At 40.8% G+C, this 4,535-nt stretch overlaps 1 pseudogene; it reads left to right on the top strand.

Moving 5' to 3' along the window:
- The first annotated feature begins 225 nt into the window (after positions 1-225).
- On the top strand, positions 226-3,629 carry LOC147606970 (uncharacterized; annotated as a pseudogene).
- Positions 3,630-4,535: the final 906 nt, after the last annotated feature.

Genomic DNA, 4,535 nt, shown 5'->3' with positions numbered 1-4,535 from the left:
CTGCGCCTGGGGGTGGCTTGATGAGGCTCATCTCTTCATCCTTTCTGGTGTACATCTTCCTCAGCTCGCAGGGATCTGTCTTCATCACGAATTTCCTCCCGACGAGAGCATGGTATGCTTTGAGAAGGTGCTCCTGGTGAGGTGGAGGAGGCAAGCTCTCAGGTGATTTTCTGGTTGTTCTGCTTTATTCATTATGCTGCCGCTTCGAGGGATGGGAGGCGTCCAATGAGCGTCTCCTTTGAATGGCGATCTCCCCGGTCAGCCTGGAACTTCTGGTTCTTCTACAGAGAAATGCTGGTGGGGTGCTGAGATGTCCGCTGAGCTGGATCGCTTCTCCTCCTCCTTCCTAGTGCCGATCGATCTCCTCTCTCTTCTTCCCCTCGCAAAGGGTCTGCAGGGTCAGAAGGCCCTACTTTTGCATACCAACACCTTGGGAGTCCAAAGTCCACTGCAATGTGCAGTGAATGCACACTTGCAAGTTGCACTGCTGCGCATTTCAACTACTGGCCATTAGAGCTCCACCCCATCTACTCACAGTTGTGCCTCCACTGGTGAGTCATGATTAAACCATAACTCCGCAGTGCTCACCGTTCAACAGGCTGGCCACCGCTGGAGCTTCACCCCATCTACTCACTGTTGCGCCTCCACTGGTGACTGAACCATATGGCATAACTCCTATGCTCGTTGAACGTCCGGCGTCCGCTAGCAGTCAAGACTCGTCACTCAACGCCAAGTTCCAACTATAGCAAAAAAATTTTGTTCGCGCTGGTAGGTCAACGGTGATGCCCATTGCCAGGTGCTGATCTTCTTCCCTCCGCCAGGTCGTTCTCATTCGGCAAAGCTATAGATTCATCATTCGTGTATCTCCTCCTCACACTCAATTATTATCCATAGTATGCAACACGTTAATGGCCCCTTTGCCCTTTGCTAACCAATAATGCATCTATCTCATCATTCTAGTGGTACATATATAGACAGATTAGAGCATTGGTCGTTCTCGTTGCCAAAGCTATAGATTCAGCATTCGTCGTCGTACTCATTGGCAGTGGAAGGTCGATAATCAAGCTTCACCAGACTCTAACTCCCTTTCCTGCAGGCTGCAACTAGTGAACTTTGAAGCTCCTTCTCACTGTAGTTTGCTAGGCTCCACGCTCCACGCCAACCTCCGCTAACCACACCACATAGGCCCCGCCCACAGAGAAGAGCACTCTGCCACAAAGTTTTCAGAGAGTAAGAAAATGTTCCTTTTTTTAGATGAAATAGGCTTTGTATTAAGAGAATGTCTGCTCATGTCTCAAGATAACTAAAGAATATGTGTCTCATGTGTTTATGATAACTAATGCTCATGTCTCAAGATTGTTATGTGTTTATTTAATCATATAATTCATTAAGATAGACTTTAATCTTCTTTTAATAGGTCTCAACTATCATCATGAATGAAGGAAATACCAACAAGACATCTCGGATTGGAAGACCTAGAAATGATCCTAGGGAAAACAATATCAGGATGCTTTTGGCCTAAAGTAAAGGGTAGCCATCAACTTGAATTGAGGAAGTTGTCGAAGCAAGTCCTCTTCGGGAGAGAAACATGACAATGTTGAGCCACTTGAAAAGAAGGTAAGAACTTTCATTCCACAATGGAAATAAATAAAAGAACTTTCATTTCACAATGGAAACAAATACATACGTGGGCCCGTCCTTTTTTTGAAAATGGGAAAGTAAGAGTAAGATGCTTGTGGTGTAAACAATTCGAAATGAATAACCCTTATGGTTAATAGGGGGCTACAACCATTTAGCTTCTCGCTCTTGATAAGCATGCGGAATCGGATGCGCATAAGCTAGCTGCCCAAAGGTGGAGGCTCAAAAGCCACAAAGATGTATTTCCAATTGAAAAGCATACAGAGCTTATGGTTGATGCGCATCATAAGTGTTATGCAAAAAATGTATTTCATTGCGGTTAAGTACTTGCCTTTGGACTCCTTCAAGTCTCAATGCTAGTTCTTACGATACATGGATACTCCAAGAATGCCCATCAATGATGAGTATTCCGTATTTACCAATAGAACTTCTAGAATGGAGTTTCTCAAAGCCACAAGAGAGCACTATTGGGGAATCCTTAAAGCCTCCAGTGGCAAAAGTCCATTCTTTTCGGTGTTGATCGATGATAGTGCGGATCTCACCTTGGAAAAGCACATGATCTTGTATATGACTTACATAGAAGATCAAGGTAATGGTCTATGCGCTTGCAAGTTTATGGCTTTTCTCCCGTTGGATGATGGGAAAGCTCAAACAAAGTTCAATGCATTGATGACTCTCTTGGAAGAAATGGGCTTGTCTCTTGTGAAGCGCATTGGGTTTGGATGGAGCCTCATGTATGAGAGGTGTGAACAATAGAGTGCTTGCCAAATTCCAAGAGAAAGTGCCACATGTCATTGACGTACATTGCATTGCTCATCGTGAAGCACTTGTGGTCTCGGATGCATGTGACAAATATGCAGAATCTGGGTTTTTAGATGCTTTTGCCAATAGAGTTCATGCATGGGTGGGAAGGTCCACACAACGTCCACAAGAATCTGGATAGGTTGATGAAGGCATTTAGTCTTAAACCCTTAGAAGTTCTAAGGATACATAGTATTCGGTTATCAAGGGGGGGTAAAGTTATGAAAAGATTAGTGGATACGATGCCCGCCCTCTTGAGTGACTTTAAGGAGAATGATGCAAGTCTCTATAACATTGCTGCAATGTTTCAAGTGCAATTCTTGATTCATTTTATGGCGGGTGTATTGCATGAAATGAACATTCTCAATGAGAAGTTTCAAAAAGACCATGTGGATATCATGGATGTTTCAAATGCCTTAGATGTTGTTATTGAGCTTCTTCAAAAGAGGTATTTTGGTAATCCATTTGGGTATGGTTCAAAGAACTATAGAGAGTTCTTCAATAAGGTCAACAATCATTCACTTGTCTATGTTCGAGAGGATGGTTGTGTTGAAATGCATGCTTTGCATAACTCTTTGTTGCCAAACTCTACTAGTGGAGGGGAACTATATGATTGCATCACACTTGCCAAGGCATTTGTTAGTGAGTTAATCAATAGAATATATGCTAGATTTACCGATTTGCCTCTTTTCAATGCGGCAAAGTTTTTTTCTCCTTCTAACTATGAGAAGGATGTTCGTGTTTGAGGTCAAACGTACAAGGGATTTATGGATCGGTTATGTACAAAGTTTGGTGTTCAAGGGAGTAAGATTATAGATACAATGCAATGTGAGTTTGAACTGGATCATTTTTGTCTCACATTGTACAAATCAAATCAAAGCTTTACTTTCCATGAAGCATTGGGACATTGTCATGGTGAAATGGAGTGGGTTGAATCTTATCCAAATCTCATGAAGCTTTGGCAAGCACTACTTATGGTTTTGGTGAGCACCGCCACATATGAAAGAGGGTTCTCGAAGCAGAATCATATCAAAGATGACGAGAGGAGAAGTATTACATTGACTACATTAGACACTCTCATGCTTTTGTCATTATCGGCACCACACGCTTTGGATGACGTGGCTTGGGAAAAGATTTTTGACATATGGGCCTCCATGAAGTTTCGGAGAGTTCGACGTTTGTCTTCCTAGTTTTGCATGAGGTATGATGATTGATTATGCAACTTTTTGGTGATGGGATGCCTATGTATGTTGTGCGAGTTTTTGGCATTGCGACTTTTTGGTGATGGGATGACTATGTATGTTGCAAATATTTGGAAGGAAACTTAAAATGTATGCATCTTTGTGGTGTAAAGAGATCGGCTATGTAAGTTGTAACTTTTTGAAAGAAAATGGGCTATGTAAGTTTTATGTGATTGACAATGTAACTTCTACAACCTTGTGAGATTTGTAAGTATTGCATCCTTGAGAGTGAATTATCTAGTCATTAAAACTATTTGGATTTCAAGCGGCTATGTAAGTTTTTAGGTCCGTTGAAAGTGGATCACCTTTTTGCTTCTCTAAGCTAGCTTGTGTAGGCCACTTCACTACAATGGTAGATGTTTTTCACAAGTACCTTGTTTTGTCAAAGAGAGGAAGTGGATCCATAATGAAGAAAGACTCGATTGCTTCATTCTCAAAGATTAAAAACTTATCGAGGTAAGAATAAAATAACTCAACTTTAACATTATCTTCTATTGTGATTTCTCAAGTATCTTATCTTTTGGCATGGTTTTCAAGATGGACAAGAGGATAAAAGCTTTATTCAATAAACATGGGCAAGTTGGAATCAAGATGGGCAAGATGGAATCAAGATGGGCAAGATGGAATCAAGATGCATCAACAAATGATATTTCTTTTCATTGTGTTTAAAATTTACTTTTTAATGTTTTTTTGTATTGTAACTCTTTTAAAAGCTTTATTCAATAAACATGGGCAAGTTGGAATCAAGATGCATCAACAAATGATATTTCTTTTCATTGTGTTTAAAATTTACTTTTTAATATTTTTTTGTATTGTAACTCTTTTAAAAGTTTTATTTTTGTAATCTCACAACTT

This window comes from Cibotium barometz, chromosome 56 (assembly GCF_041138505.1).
Source record: "Cibotium barometz isolate CiBa-2024 chromosome 56, ASM4113850v1, whole genome shotgun sequence".
In the NCBI taxonomy this organism is placed as follows: Eukaryota; Viridiplantae; Streptophyta; class Polypodiopsida; order Cyatheales; family Cibotiaceae; genus Cibotium; species Cibotium barometz.
Note: the sequence above shows the minus strand (reverse complement) of the source record. Positions and strands in the feature narration are given on the sequence as shown.